Source organism: Cavia porcellus, unplaced genomic scaffold, assembly GCF_034190915.1.
Source record: "Cavia porcellus strain 051 isolate PalLab524CR breed Dunkin Hartley unplaced genomic scaffold, mCavPor4.1 scaffold_15, whole genome shotgun sequence".
In the NCBI taxonomy this organism is placed as follows: domain Eukaryota; kingdom Metazoa; phylum Chordata; class Mammalia; order Rodentia; family Caviidae; genus Cavia; species Cavia porcellus.
In genome coordinates this window covers 52954916-52970891 of record NW_026947498.1, presented here as the reverse complement: position 1 = coordinate 52970891, position 15976 = coordinate 52954916, and the positions used below count along the sequence as shown (strand labels likewise).

Here is a 15976-nt window from a genome sequence, read left to right as displayed (position 1 = left end):
TTTATGGACAATGGGATAATACAGTAACCATTGTTCATTTTCTGTTATTTGGTTCTGAATGCTCCGTAATACTTTCATTCTTTTTAATGGTTTTATACTATTTTGTTATGTTTGATACTATTGTGTATGAAGGTATGCTCAACTATTTCAAGGAAACAGACATTATAGTAGCTACTGTTATATCAGGTTGTCTGATAGTGAAATAGTGTGTTGCTTAAATTATTCTGTTTTAATCTGCTTTGTTATGTCCTGTTTTATCGTAATCTCTTTAAAATAAAAAAAATAAAAAACAAAATAAAATCCTAAAGAAAAAAAAAAGAAGCTTGCTTTTATAAAGATGTGTACACAGCCTCAGCCAGACTCACTATAGTTAAAGACAATTTAGGGGAGTCAGCTCTATATTGCCTGTGCTGCTGGTAAGTAAACACAGTCACACATGGGTCTGGGGAAAGTAGAGTGATTGGGTGGTGCTCCACACCAACCAAAAAAAAAAAAAAAAGGCAGCCTCATAAAAGCATTGTGATGTGGCTTCATTCACCTTACACACCAGATCTTACACCATGGTTCTTCCTTAAAGTCAACACAACCATTTAAGGTAAATCTTTTGATTTGATTCAGGACTTCAAGGCAGCTATGACAGCACACATGCAGACACTTATGAAAGAGGGCTTCCAGAACTGGTTCAAAAAGTGACAAAAATGATGGTTAAAGAGTGTTCAAAGCAAGAGGGAATATTTTGATGGGAATTAATGGCAATGTGTCTTTTATTGTAATGAAATTTTAAAAATTGACACATGCATCGTATTTTCCAATATATCATGTAGAACTAAGTATAGTATATGTTAGATTTTATATCAGCTATATTTTTTCAAACGTGAGGTATCCTACTATTGAGACTACAAACTTTGCTCATAGCACAGACTATCTAAGGCAGTTAAGACTGGAAATATTGAGACTTTATTAAATAACATAGTTGATCTAATATATGGTCTCCAATTTCATTTACTTTTCCTGTAGTGTCAGTTATCCTGTTGCTGGGACACAATGCCTGACAATCACAAGTTAAAGGAACCAAAGAAGAGAAGTATAATTTAGCTTATGGCTTCAAAGTATTCAGAACATGGTCCTTAGACTCCAAGGCAAGGACCACATGGTGGAGGTTTGTGTTGAAGCAAAGCTCGTTAGTGTATGGCAGCTGAGAAGACAGAGATGGAGATGAAGGAGCAAGGGTTTAGACGCTGAGGTCAAGCTTTTATGACCCACCCAGATGCCCAGAAACATGCCAATATCTTGGACAGATTTCAAAGCCAATTAAGTCGACATTCCACCCTCATTGCCAAACCTCACTTCTTGTCAACTTTTACCCAAATACATCTCCCTATACTATAGTTAATCTCCAAATAAAGACAACAGCAAGCTTATAATTCTAGCATAACAATTTCATGTGCAGGTGGAAATGTAATAATCCTAGCCACTTAAGTCTCCCCAGTGCCAACATTTTTCGAAAGTTCAAGTCTTTTGAAAACTCTTAGCTATGAATCTCTAAAAATAATACTAATGATAAAAAAGTTACTTAATCCCAAGGTACAATGGCACAAGGCAAATATTCTCATACCAAAGGGGAAGAACGTAGGAATAAGAACGAATGATAACAAAAAGGTAGAAATCCAGCAGGGCAAACTTCATCAGACATTTGGGCATATCGTGGTGAGATATAAGTTGCAGGAAGCTTGGGTGGCCCCACCTCACTGGCCTTACTGCTTGTCCTTATCTGGCCTCCTATGTTTTCTTTGAAATTCTGTAACTTAAGGTGGAAAATTAATGAATGATTTAGACCATATCACCATTAAAAGTCAGTATCTTAAACTTGGATGCTTAGGTGGCAAGTCAGTAGCAGATCTTATAAGATCAGCACGTACCTGTGGATCTACAGGTGAAAAACACCTCCCTGCCTTTAGCCAGGCTAATCACATCTCCATGGATTCTGCTTCTAATTGGTAACATGTTACCTTCAATACCTCATTTTAATGATAAAGTCTGAAGATTTTCAAAGTAAAGTTTGAATGATTTTGCATATATTTACTCACATAAACAAAGCAACATTTGGCAATTTAGGATTTGTCAGGATAAAAGACATTTAATAAATTTATCACCACCTAGTTGTCCCAGAGGCAAACACTAATTTTGATGCAATTAATCTAAGCATTCAAAGATTGAATTAATGAATTTCTAAAAAGCTTGCTATCACATGCTTTTATCTTAGCAGATCTTTTGTCTACCAATTTTGTTGAAACCATTTTTCTCAGTTTTTCTCTTCTCTCTTTAAAGGAACCAAAATAAAAAGTAAGTAAATAGTTAAAGACAGGTAGAGAAAGAAATTTATCACTCTTCCAAATGTAGACATATCTGGAAAGAGATGTCAGTGGGAAATCAACCCCCTTTTGTAGCAGGTCTATTGACTCCCATTTCCAATTTTTTGGAATTATGGTCAGAGGTACGGGCCGAGTTTATTAGACTGAGATTGGAGACACAGTCAAGCATAAAGTAGGGTGCTCAAAATAAGCTGCACTGCAGTTTGGAATGGGACAACTATACTTGTATAAAAGGAATTAGAAGCCTGGGAAAAAGTGGCTCACACCTCAGGAAGATGCTAGTACATTTTACAGATTTGGGTCGATTGTTTTTTGTTTGTTTGGTTGGTTTTTTTTAGTAGTAAATATACACCTTCTTTGGGTTTGCTCAACCTGCTCTTTTAACTTTGGATCTTGGCTTCTAATTGTTACATTCTCAATTAAGTCAATTTACAGACTTTTAGTATTATTGAGGAATTTTGAGCATGGTGAGTCTGGCAGGGAAGGAATTTAAATTAACAGGGGTCACCTTTGGTAACTTTTCTGATTCCCAGAAGTTGTAGTCTTCTTAAAAGTAAACTTCTTAGTTATGAGCTTTTCCTCTCTCTTGTTCTATTCTTTTATTTCTTCTAACATAGCTCAGAATAAAATATTTTGATGGAGTTATTTTTTTTTATAATTTACTTGATGCCCACCACGTAGTAATGCATTACTTTCATGAATCACATACTAAGAGACTGAAAAACATATTTGCCTTTCCTCCTCTTCGTTAGAGCTCTGGAGTGTATGCCCTTCAGACTATCATTGCAAAGCTTGGATATGAGTGGCGTGTGTATTCTGTTACAAAACAGATATGGGAAGTGACATCAGCTTAGCAAAGCTATCTTAACTGACTGAATTCAGAGATGTTCTTCTGCATATGTTGCCAGTAAGTGAATAAATGTTACCAGTTGTACAAAGAGGTTGACAGAAGAGGTTAAATGATCAAAACAATGAATAATCCAGTGTAATGAACTGGAAAACCAATATAGGCTATTGTTGAAAGAATAGCCTAAGGCAATTTTTGATGTTTATTTAGGCAGAAACATACTTTGGGAGATGGCCTTCTGTTATTTATAATCCCGCAATTGGGCTTTAAAAATTTGAGGATGGGGGCTGGGGATTTAGCTCAGCGGCATAAGTGCCTGCCTTGCAAGCAGGCAGTCGTGAGTTTGATCCCTGGTACCGATAAAAACGAAAAAGACAAATAAATAAATAAATAAATAAATAAATAAATAAATAAACAAATAAAAATAAAAATTTGAGGAGAAATAATAGATTGTTTTCTGAAATTGGGAATGTTGCTGAATGGGATCCAAGGAGATACTTGCTAGAGGAGACATGGACCTCACTTCACTCATTCATGGAATAAAGTCAATGATTCTTGCTCACAGAAAATAATTTTTAGGACACTTTAGTAAGAGACATAAAGATTATTTATTTGGCAGAAAAAAGAAAACTCACTCAGAAGGGAGTGTGTGCACTCATAGAGTGAGATGATATCTCGCCTTGATTTGTGAATCTTGAAAATGTGATGGGTTAAGTTTGCAGGTGAAAGGAAATGGCCCCTCACAGCTGAAGGCCCATTTTATGGAGAAAAGCACAGACTTCTCTACTGCATTTAAAAAAAAAGAATTAATAATTTTGGCATAAGTAACTTAGAAGGGTAAAACTGTAATTTTGGGTAACTTTTTGTTTTGAAGCTGGTATTTTTGAAAGCACAGTTTTAGAAATATGATTTTCCTTATCTCATTTCTAACTGTCTTTTATTTCATCTATCCTATCTGAGAAAGAAGAAACAGAATTTACCTCTTTGGGTGGTTTCCCAGATCTGCATACATATAAAGAGAAAGGGGAAGCTCTCCCTTAGGTGACATCACAGGCACACAAGATGCTTGGTCAAGCACCGGTGAACACCTCCCTGGTTTAGGGATGAACTGGGAGCAGTTAGGAGGATTTTTATTGCTAAGTTATCACCCCATCTCTAACACTAAAGGATTCTACGTTGCTTAGAACAAAAACAGAGCAGGCAGAAGCAGCAAACCAGCCAAAATCAAATACCTGGTAAAAGCTTGGAGAACATTACTAGAATTCCTAAGTCTAGAGGAAAAAGCTAGACCATGATCAATAATATTTAAGTTTAGCCAATGAAGATTTAAGTTTGTATATATTTTGGTACATTTCTCTAAATGTTTGCTATTTATCTTAATTTTACAGAAATTTCAGAATGATAAATCTTAGAATGGAGACTGTTCCTCAGACTTTCTTTGTCTTTATTACCTTTGAAACTCTTAAGTGTTCTGGACAGTATTTGGCACAATGTCCCCTAATTTGGATATGCATGCTGCATTCTAATGATTAAAGTTATAAATTCTGAGTAAGAATCCAATATCTCAGCATATTATATCAGAGATGCATGACACTGATGTGTCTTATTGCTGGCAATAATGGTCTTGATTACTTGTTAAATGACACCTGCCAATTTTATCACTCTTTTAAAACAGATCTATGATTTTTGGCAAAAACAGAATTATGTTTCTATTACCATGATAACATTTACAATTGCTATATTATACTTCAATTTCTTTTCATACTTCTTTGGCCACACTTTTTTTTTTAACCTACACCCAATGTTTAGCACCCATTGAATTGTTTTCTATTCTCATAGACTTGTGGTCTCCATAATGATATATACAGAGGAACGCACACTATGTAGATGTCTTCCACTTACACATGTAGTTTAGATCCATCTCTGTTATTCTGTGAATTAATTGCTGATTTTTTAGTATTTCACATTTCTTTATTAATAATGGATATAGACTTTATCTTAAAATATAAAACATAAATGGAATGCAAGTGAAAATAAGAAATTGATTGTTGTACCCTCTCTTGTACATATATTTACAGCTATTAGCATTTTTAATAATCAAACTTTTTTCTTAAATAAACATCAGTTGAACAGAAATTGAACTTAATTTTATGAAGAATTTAAAATGTCCCAGATGCACTACTCATGTAAAGGCTCTGATAATTTTTCTTAATAAAAAAGAGGGTGTTCAGTAGTGCCTGTTAATATGTGTAATGCTCGATTTGGAAATGACTTTTCCAATAGCCAACTTGTCTACCAGCAGAGGCACTGTTCTCAGTTCCATACTAGAGTCGGCAGCAAACACAGGATATCTTAAACAAGATAACATGAAGCACCTGCACACCCAAGTAATCACAGCCAGATACCACAAGGACTATCTCAGTTACTTTTCTCTCATTGCTGGGATGAAATACCCAGTGCTCAAAATTAAGAAAGGAAAAGTTTATTTAGTTCACAGTTTGTGGAGGTTTCAGTCTGTAATCAGTTGTCTCCAAGACGGAGTGGTGTGGCAAATGGGCAACAATTCTTGGCAGTAGAAGACAATAAAGGAAGAGTAAAAGGGGGAAACAAGCCCTCTTTCCTCCCTTATATTTTAATCAGGCTCTCCATCCTGGGGCTGGTGTAGTACTCATAGCATCTCCCTGACTCCCTCTTCCACAGGCTCAGGATGTTTACAAAGTGAGAACTTCTAGCCCTTTGCTAAGTCACTTAAACTTCTATACTTCTCAAATTGACACACTGAATCAACCATTACAACATCCTGAACTGCAAGCAGTTTGCTTATGGCATGTCCTTTGCAACCCAAGAAGAACTGCTGAGTTACTTAGTTAAAATTCTAAACTTCTCAAGTTGACACAAATTATCAACCATTATAATGACTTTGGGCACTGAGGCAAGAAATATCCGGAGAACTTAAGATCTTTCTGCCTAGTGTCTCTTGTCTTCTTTCAAATGGTAAGAATTCCACTTCTCTTTGTTCCCCACAGAGAGCCTTTTTGCACTGTCTCCCTGCTCTTAGGCACAATACATTCCATACCATGTAGCCTTTGGACATGCCCAGTGGTCTCTGCCTTGCACTGTTCCTTATCATATACTAGCAGAAACTCTAGTATAAAATAATATACTTGCCATTGCCTGGTGAAGGGTAGGTGAAAGGATTTTGCCCTAGATAGGACATTACAGCAGTGGGAAGTGGGACCAAGGGAGATTTACCTTGAGGTCATTTTTCCCACCCCTAGGCAACTTACCTGTGGCGGGAAAAGAGTTCCAATCAGCTAGTCTACTCGTGCATCAGTGATGCCACAATTAGGCACAACCCCAGGCAAAAGCTATATGTATGCCCCCCACACCACATGTCCAGCAGAGAAAGCCAGGCCCTGGCGATCATGGAGTTTCTCTCTACGTCCTTAGAATAAAGGCCATTTTTACTTTATAGTCTCTCTCTTTAACCACACCAAAAATCCTATCAGTAGGGATTTGTATCTCAGTGAATCGTGTACAATCTTATTGGAGTTTTTATTTACCAGAACTTTGGTTTTCTATTCCATCTCAAATCAGTTACTTTTTCCTCTAAGAAAATTGCCACCAGACAGGCCTGAGGAAGTTCCTCAAAGAGGAAACTAGAACCTCAACTCCTCCTTCCCAAGAGGTAGCTTAGTTGTTTCCTTGATTTAACACATGGAAAAATATTTCACAACATATCAATAAAAAAGTACACAGAAGTTAGCAGAGCCCCTTAGGAGAGGCATGTTTGTACTTTTGAGAGACATGTTTTTAAAGTGGCAATAAAAATTGTGTATTCCTACCTTTAGGCTACCCATTTGGTGGGATATATTAGAATGCAAACTACCAGTTGTTTTTAAATGCTGGTAACATATGATTTAGGGATGATACAGAACCTCCAAATAATGCAAATAATATAAAGGAAATATTATAACTCCCAGCCTGACAGGTGTCTGATATACTGAGTTCATGTTCTCTAAAATTAAAAAAAAAAAAAGAATTCTAGGAACACTGGAGGTTAACAGTAGGAAGTATTTATTGAAAGAAAAGCTTCAGTCTAAGGGGGATGGAAGGGGATCCTGAGTGGATAGCCAGCTGACCCTGCTTCTCAGGGATGTTTTGCTGAGCAAAGCCACAAATTGAGGCAGGTGTAACATGGAACGAAATCATAGTTAACTAATAAGAATGCAAGTATAGTCATTTAGGTATTAATAATTCAACGTGAAATCACAAAGTGGGTGTGAGGTAGGATAAAAGTATGTGAAACAATAAGAAAATGAGTATAGTTGCTTAGGTAATATTAAATGAAGATCAAATCATGAAGCAAGTTACTTAGTGAGCATAGGTGGGACAGAGAAAGACTTTCCTTGATGGAGCAGGTTAAGAAGGTTTGGTCCTGCTCCTACCGCAATTGATGCCTACGAAGAATATCAATCACGGCTGTTCACCCCTAAGGGAAGTATGTGGGTGTAGTCATTCCTCTTTGTCCTTGAGGCCTGACCTTCAAGGAATGTGCCTCCAGCCAGTTTTCTTCTGTACTGACCTCTGCATGGCCCAGGCCTGTCTGACTGCCTATATTTCTAAATAACTTAGTTGTCTATGATGCTGGTTCCTTCAGGATGGATTACTACATGAGGAAAATAGAAAAGTACAGGATCAATTTCTGGGTGAAAATCAGAAGTCTAATTTATAGGCTTTTAAGGTCCTTAGGAATTTTTTTTTTTCTTGGAGTTCCCCCAAAGCGGGGAAAAACCTGTTATAACCTGAGGTAAATTTGTCTCCAAAAGCTGTAGGGTATTTTTAAAGTACAATTTTAAAATTTCACTTTTCCTATTCTTCTTTCTTTATTTCTTTTATCCTACCTCAAAATTATCCATATATATGGATGAGCAAGACAAAACAATTGAAAAGTAAACAAGACTAGTAGAACTGAATATATCTATGAAAAGATAGATTTCAGATGCAAATCAAAGTTAAAATAAAATATGAAAAATTCACTCAAGACAGAGTGGATTTGTAAAATGCTTGTTTTATAGTTATCTTAAATTTCCTAGCAACTGATTGTAGTTATTGGTAATTCTTTATTATTGATAATCTTAAGGATTATTTTCATGCATTCTTTAAAAATATAGGCTATGGGGTAGGTATCTTATTAGTAACTGTACTATTGTTCTGTGATATCATCAATAAAGCTAAATGACAGTCTATCTCTGCACTGATCCATGCATTCAAGACTTCCTAAATACATGCTGACTCAATAATGTAGCAGTGATTATAAATTAAATATGACTTGGATCCAATTTATTACAGGATTAATGGTAAAGAGGTACAGTTCCACTGGAAAAAAGCACAGTTTTGACTCGGTAATCAATTTTCCCACAAATATATTGCCACTGTTTCTCAATAATGAAAAATCTTTCTGAGCCATCCATACTTATGTTACATAACTTCATCAACATTCAGTCCTCTTTTTTATATTTGTATTTGAACGTCTTTGAGTGTCACATAAGAGATGTATGAAATAATTTCACAATAGTATTCACACAAATGTAGTTCTTTTGTGAATAATAAAAGTGCTATTTTATGCTTTTTAAGGAGTAGGCACAATAACTATTAAATAGTGTTAAAATGAAAGAAAATTAAAATTTTATTTTCGTTATTATTCAGTCCATCGGTCATTATAAAATGTTCATGAAGCTATTGTCAGGGGAAAGTGAGCACAAGAAATGTGACAATGTTCCCTAGTTTTCACATTTGCTTCTTTTATTCTATCATTTTTCTTTTATATATATTAAATTTTTCATAGTATTTATTATGGAGGATAATGGTAATAGTTTCTCAAATATTTATAATAGAGCTGTTGTATGTTTTAGGCTTACAAAAATTCTTTACTTTGCTAAGCAAACACTGCACATTGCTGCTAAAGAGAAAAGATATTAAACACACCTACAGAATAAAGCAAGGAGTGGAGGAGGAAGGAGGATGGAAGGATTGTCCTCAAATGAGATCAGATGTCCCTTTGAAATAGAAGATGATTTGAAGAAACTAGACCAAAGGGGAGACAGTGAGCAATGTCATCCACTACCAACTTCTCTGTTTTTCTTTACACTGTCATTTTTAAATCATTGAGTTCTTTAAAACAAAACAAAGCAAAACAAAATTTGCCTAAATACAAATATTTCCTTTATTTTTAATTTTATAAATAATTATCATTCTATAACATCATTTCTTTCCTTTGCAACTTTTTAAATGTAATTTTTGCTTTTTCTCTGATTTTCCTTTATCTTGTCTTTTCTTCACTTGGTCAGTTATCATACTGAAGGTATCTCTTTGAGGGTTTGTTCACATGCAGGCTATGTCAGAACCCAGTTGCTCGTCTTATCAATCTACAGATGCCAGTAGCTAAGGCAACATGTCTGTCTGGCCTCTCTCAATGATAAATATTGTTGAGTTGTAGGAGAGAATCCCAACTGGAGCATGCACATGAGGAGGTGGGTGTATCTAGTAGATCAGCCAAGCAAGGATCTGAGTATTTCTGGAACTGTGAAATCACAGTTTGGACAGCGACAATAAACTTCCACAGGTAAGGGTAGAAACAATTAGACTGAAGCCCCGAAATCAAGAAAAAGAGTGACAGGTCTTGGGAAAAGTGGGAAAATAACTGCATGAAAGATAAAATCATTAAAAGTATCTTTTAATTCTAATTACTTTCCAGGAACTGTGCAATGTGTTTTCACATACATTATCTCAGTCATTTCTCATAACTACCCTTAAAGTTATACATGAGTGTCTTGGGGATAAAATTGTCAGTTTAGGTGCTTTAGCAGTTAAAGTTTCAAAACTTAGCAGCTACCTGAGATGAAAATATGATCAAACTTGATTGATAGTTATCTTAGGAAATCTCAGCAGTGATAATAATAGAAAGCAATCATTAGAAAAGAGAACAGCACAAACTCAGAAAAGGTAGAATATATAAAATATTGTATTATCACTAAAACACATGCTTTAGGTATTATGATACAATTTTTTTGGCTTTTTCCTTTTTATTGGTACCAGGGATCGAACTCACGACTGCCTGCTTGCCAGGCAGGTGCTTATGCTGCTGAGTTAAATCCCCAGCCCCTATGATACAATTTTAAAAGATCACTCTACCTCTTTATGTGTATCTAAGTATAGTGCATTTGTCACTTTTCCATTGCTGAGACAAAATAACTGACAACTTATAGAAGAAGTTTATTTTGGCTCACACTTTTAGTGAGTTCAGTCCTTGGTGAGATGAATCCAAAAGTTATGGTGTGGTGGAAGGGCATGGCAGAGAGAAGATGCTCAACCCATAGCAGCCATGAAGGAAAAACAAAGGAAAGGAAGGAAAGAGAGAGGGAGGAAAGAAAGGAGGGAGGGAGAGAAAGAGAAAGAGCCAGAACTCACACTTCCAAGGTCACTCTCCTAACAACCAAGTCTCACCTCCTAACAGCACATGAATTCGTCAGTTGACTAATGGTACAGCAATAGTCACACCCCACTCAACTTATAAAGACCTCACCTCTGAACATGTGACGTATGAGACCTTTGGGGGGCATTTTAGTTCTAAGCATAACACATATAGCCAAGTTAATACAGTTAATCTATTTATAGATTGATTGTCAGCCAGGATGACCTAAATTTTTCCTAGTTTTCATTAAAACTTGAACAGTTTTTTTCCTGCTGTAGATTCACAATGAATCTTTTGTTAAATCATTTAGTTTAGAAAACTTATAATTACAAGCATTTTCTCCATCCTTTGAAATGTAAATCTTCTTCCATATTCTTATCAATTTTACAACAAAGGAATACCTTTCTCCAGGATCTGGAAGCCATCTCCTTGAAATGTAAATAACAAGGAAGATAGAGTACCTGACCCGTGGAAGTATAGGGGTCTAAGTTCTATGCTAAACTGTTAATTAATTAACTAACGTTTCCCTTACAGTCCTCCAGTGCTTTCTGTAGCTCAGTCCAGGACTGAAAAACCCAGCAGCTCTGTCTCACTGGAGTTGGATTCCATTTCTCTCCCCCATCACAATAACCCTGAATAAAGTCTTCCTCAGTTGTTTAAGGTACAATTTATCTTTGACTTTATTAACCTTGTGTGAATGTTTATTTGTAAGATGAGCTATGCTACATTTTTTAATCTGTCAAAACACTAATCTAAAAAACCAAATGACCACCAATCTATGATTATTTGAAGATAATGTTCTCTAGATATAAAAGGATGGTTCAAATAATCTTTGAGGTCAGTAAATATTTTGGCATTTGAAATTTAAACAGATGTTGGGGGGAAAGGAACACTACAGTTTATATAAAGAAGTGCTATATGGGATATATATGACATATTTTAAAGAGGAAATTCCACTGAAGTTTAATGCTGTAAAGCACACACACACACACACACACACACACACACACACACACACACACACACATCAAATATAATGTAACAAAGTCTGAGCTACACCCTGACTAAATGCAGAATATATTCTGATTATTTTCTTATGTCACTTGTTACAAAATTGATTTTAAAAATTCCAAAATTCATTTCTGTAAAAATAATAATATTAGGTCAAGAATATAACATCTAATTTTTTAAACTCTTGTTCAAACTAGTTTAGTACATCTAGAAAAATATATTAAACATAAATTCTTCTATAAGTTGAAGTTCATGAAAACTCATAAAGAAAATAAGGCTATACTTTAGGATAAATTTCTAAGACTGCCAGACTTAAGACAATTTTGTACTAATCAAGATTAATTAACATAAATGATGATTTTAACATTAAATCTTTTTAATGGAGAAAAACATCTTTAAAAGTATCATAATGATAATGCATATCACTTTTAAAAACTTTGACACTAAAAGCACAAAATAAAAAATCTTCTATAATTCTACCTCCAATGAAAATGATAGAAATATAGAATAAACTTTATTTGATATTTTGGGTATATTCTTATTACATAAAACCCTCATACTGATTTTGAGAGACAGGATGGCATAGTACTTACATCAGTCACTTTCTTGTCAGTGGGACAAAATACCAAACACCTGTAACTTAGAGGAAGAGAGATTTATTTTGGTTTATGCTTTCAGTTTTTAATTTGTCTTTTAGTATATGTTTTGTGAGCAAGAGATTTCTTTAACCACTTTTCCTGTAGAGTAAGCTCAAGGTTGAGGATATAGCTGTGCAGCACAAACACCTGCACAGCAAGTGTAAGATCTTGAGTTCAATTCTCAATACTGATGAATAAATAAATAAAAATAATGAGTACATGTAAGCTCAATGTGAAGATTTCTTGGCAAAGGGTGCTTTCAGACCTCGAAGAAAGAAGGTGCTCTCCATAGGATTTGGTTGTTGAAAGGTGGCTGGGAGGACAGCCAGGCGGGCTTTGTGACAGCAGTAGTCTCTGAGTGTGAAGCTCTACAAGGACCTTGAGTTTGAGCCTGTTCTCATAACTTTCCAAGGCCCTTGACAAGGAAACCAGGGCCTAAGACCTCCTCTTGGTCCAAACATCTTAGTTCTCTCCTGTAAAACCTTCAAATTTATATCCCGCTGGTGTTCCCTCTGTAGGTCCAACTTGCTAAAGGTCTGGGTCCTGGAGGATCCCACGTTCTCAGCAAGATCACACAGATTGCTGCTGCCTGTTCCCCACTGTACAGTGTGGGCTGCTGTGTGCTCACCAGTTTTGCAGACTAGTATTAGAGATTTTTTTTTACTCATCAAATGGCCTATGTTACACCTTCTTCAACAGTGTTTGACCTGAGCCTTGGGTAGAGAGTCTTCTTTTTTCCAAGTTTGTCCTTCCAGAAGTGCTCTCAGTCCTAGGACACTGTGGCACTATTTTATTATAATTTAATGATTTTTATACTAAAGTTTTATAGTTTAAACTTCTATGTGGGTTCTATCTTGTTATACTAATATAATTATATTATATTAGTAGTAAAATTAAAATCACAGAGATACAAGTACATATGCATTTGAATGACTTAAAATTTACATGTGTATATGTAAGTGTGTGCCTCTGGGGTGTGTGTGTGTGTGTGTGTGTGTGTGTGTGTGTGTGTGTGTGTGTCTGTGTGTGTGTAAGAGAGAGAGAGACAGAGAGACAGAGAGAGAGAGAGAGAGAGAGAGAGAGAGAGAGAGAGAGAGAGAGAAAGAGGTAACTTCACTGTAAAGATATACCCATTATATGAGTTAATAGTTTCACTCCAGTAAGAATACTTGTGCACAGTAAGGCTTGTACATGAATGTTCTTAGAATGTTTATAGCAGTGCAAAGCTGAAAACAAACCTATTGTCTATCACTAAGTTCATGAATAAGCATATTTGTATAGTGGAATGCTAGCAAAACAGCTACTTGAATAAAAGAGGATAAATTCAAAAATACATCAATAAAAATTGCCTTATAGTACTGAATTCCTTTTTGTTGATATACTAGCACAGGAAAACTAATGTTTGGTGGAAAAAATAAAAACAATGATTTTCCTTGGGATTAGCATGTGTAAGGATTATTGGGGAAGGAACAGTAGAGAACTTTCTGGGCTAATGATAATATTCTTCTGGATATTCTACATCAAATACCAAGAGCGGGTCTTGATTTATGGATGTGGATTGAATTTACACAGGTTGTGAATCTATCAGGGTGCACTGAGTAGTACTCATAACATTTGTGCATTTCATGAAAGTTACATTATACTTACAATATGAACCAAATAATCAAACTGTTTATATTGGAGGTATACCTATGTCTGCAACTTAGTTTGAAATGCATTAAAAGCAAACATGAACTAAGGGATAATAAAGGAATGGACAGGTGACTAAACATAAGATGAAGTATATATGGAAAAGTGCTAAGTGGAATCTTGGATGGTTAAGATACAGATGCACATTTATATTTGTTTCAATTGCACTGTAAGTTTTGAAAAGTAATTTAGAACTAGGTGGTGAAAATCATTTGGAGTGTTCAGAATCCTTATTGTTTTGCCTCTTAAAACTGTTGGAACCATTTCCTAACCTGCGATGATATCAAGTTCCAGTTTTGTATGACAGCTGAGAACTGAGAGTCTATTTTGAGCTCATGTAGCCTAATTCATAATGCAGCTATTTTTCCAGTGCTAAAGAGTGAAAAAACCTGACTGACTTGGACTTACTGTGATAGCATGGCTCCTTTTTGCAATTTATCATGCTCTGTGTGACGGCCTAGAGTGTCTGGTTTTATGTGACCAAGGCATGTATGCTGTTTTAAAGTTATAAATTTTTATTCTGCAACAGGATTTTGTCTGACTTTCTAGAACTTATGTTCAAATGATTTTTATTTACCAGCTTTTCATTTCATACATGCATATTTGGATTAAGTTGTGGATTTTGCAATGGTAGGGTCTCTCTTTTATTTATTTTGTATTCTCTACCCAGAAAATATACAGTACCATGGACACAGGAGATACTCATGTGAAAATGTTGTCTATTATTTAGATGTTTAAAAACTTTCCAGTATGCCCAGGACATTCACTGAATAATGCTCATTTCACTCAAGATAACTGCAACTAAGATTATGTAGTTTCACTCAACTGCACAATCTTTAATTTAAAAGAAACCTGTATTGCAAAACATAATAAACTTTGTATTAGGCATTAATGTCACTTATGTGAAGGGCAAAAAGTATCAGAAGCTGCTTAAATTCACTACATAAAAAATCCTCCTATACTCCAAGATGTCTATCATCATGATGACAATGAAGGATCATGATCCAGAGGAGATCAAGCATCTAAATATTGGTAAACCAAGGGCAACTAAAGATCAGATGCAATTACAAGTTGCAAGAGAACAATGAAGAAATAAAAGTACAGATTTATAACCTCAAAGTTATTATAATTCCTTTAAAAATATTTGTGTTTCAATTTGCCAGGGAAATTTAAGTACAAAACTAGGAGTAACTTTTATGTATAAATATGAGAGACTGTATCTATCTTCCAACTAATAGGAATATTTTCTGTTTTCTGTGTAAGCTGTTCAGATCATATCTCAGATTCAAAAAAAATTACCAATAGAAACAAATAACAATTTCCTAACTATGCAGAATGTTTATTTGAAAGTCATTAAGCTATGGAATTATCACCTCACCTCTAACTTGACAACCGCAAAGCACAAGTCAGTCAAAATTACAAATCAGAAAAATACTCAAACACTTACCAAAAGTCACTGGATTCCAACTGCAAGCCACAGGAATTCAGAAGGGTAAGTTTAGTCTTCTCCAGAGGTGATCAGTTCTGAACTGAGACTTGCAGACTTTCCTGCTTGATTAGGAAGGCTGGCTTAAGGCAATAAGAAAGGACCAACAGAGAAGGCAACCAACATACATGCTATAACATGTAGGAGTGATGAAAATATGTTCAATATATCTGAGTGACAGTGATAGAAGAAATTTTGAAAATAGTAGTAGTGGCAGTTAGAAAAAATGCAAAGTTGTTAATATTTTATACTTTCCAAAATATAACATCTAAGAGATAAAATCAGTCTGGTCTCAAAACTCAAAAGTACCCACACGTATTTTACATAGTATGAATGAAATAAAAAAAAAAATTCAGGACCATAATGTATTGCCCAGGGACATTTATAATTTGATTTCTCAGATATCATAATACTGGGAAGTAGCTATCCTTTACAAGATATATGAACATCCTCATTATT

General features: G+C 35.1%; 1 long non-coding RNA gene across 1 annotated transcript in view; it reads right to left on the bottom strand.

Moving 5' to 3' along the window:
* Positions 1–15744, bottom strand: part of LOC134470576 (uncharacterized) — a 41137-nt gene extending 25393 nt beyond the window's left edge. The window contains exons 1-2 of the long non-coding RNA XR_010039516.1: positions 15479–15744; positions 12298–12343 (exon numbers count right to left, since the gene is read on the bottom strand). This is a non-coding gene — a long non-coding RNA (uncharacterized LOC134470576). The remainder of the gene's footprint in view (positions 1–12297; positions 12344–15478) is intronic.
* Between the last annotated feature and the right edge of the window lie 232 nt (positions 15745–15976).